We start from the raw sequence: 1,000 nt of genomic DNA, 5'->3' as shown, positions 1-1,000 counted from the left end.
GTGAGGTATGTGAATGTCATGTCTGTTTTAATTTTTCAGTAAAGAAGTAGCTTTCTGAAAGCAATATATTTATTTAAACAATATTACATGCCCTCACACTAGTGCTGCCATTACAGAGACATTAAACAACCACACAAAGTGGTTGAAATTATAAAACCGACTATTTACCTATCCTTACTGATGTGGATGCACCTCTATCTGAAAATGTTGAAAAATTGTTTTCTTTTTTTAGGCCACTGATGAAGAACAGGTGGTGACTGGGATGAATGCTGGTCAAAGAGGAGAATGTCCTTTCCCCCAAACTGATGCAACAGTGGTTTTAAAGGAGGAGGCTGCCCTGGATAATCTAAAACATGTCACATGCCTTTGCTGTGCTGATGGGGCTTCTTCATGACTACATCAATTATGCTAAGCAGATCATGAAAATTGGCAGCGATGCCTGATCTGTATTCATGGACTATGAAACAAACTGTAAGTGTATAATTTGTAAAAAAAAAATGTTAAATGCTTGTTCTGTGTTATTGTTTACAATAACAGTAAGTTTACACTCATTCATACACATGCTCACATTCTTTCACGTGTTTCTGATATATGTTATAATATCAGTGTTAATGTTGTGGTTTATTTACTGTCATGCCAGAATAGTTTGTAAAGAACTTAACTATTAACTAATTGTACAACTATTGTATAATAGTGTTTTTGTATTTTTTTTTTTTTATACAATTTGCCAAAAAAGTCCAATTTGATCTTAAGTTATATTCAACAAATGTTCAATGCTTCATTTATAAACTCTGTAGCTGTCAATGCCATACTTTTCTGCATTTTTTTTCTTACATGTTACTTTTGACTTTTCTCTTGTTTTAAATAAATATTAACTTTTTCATAGTCATTATGTGTGTGTAAAAGTGATTTTAAAATGAACAAGATTTGTAGGTTTAATGTCTAGCTTGATTTGGGTTCATTTTAGCCTAGCAGTGTAGTAATTTTAAACCATAAAAAA

Source organism: Sinocyclocheilus anshuiensis, unplaced genomic scaffold (genome assembly GCF_001515605.1).
Source record: "Sinocyclocheilus anshuiensis isolate Anshui unplaced genomic scaffold, SAMN03320099.WGS_v1.1 scaffold101, whole genome shotgun sequence".
NCBI lineage: Eukaryota > Metazoa > Chordata > Actinopteri > Cypriniformes > Cyprinidae > Sinocyclocheilus > Sinocyclocheilus anshuiensis.
This window is presented reverse-complemented; position numbering follows the sequence as displayed.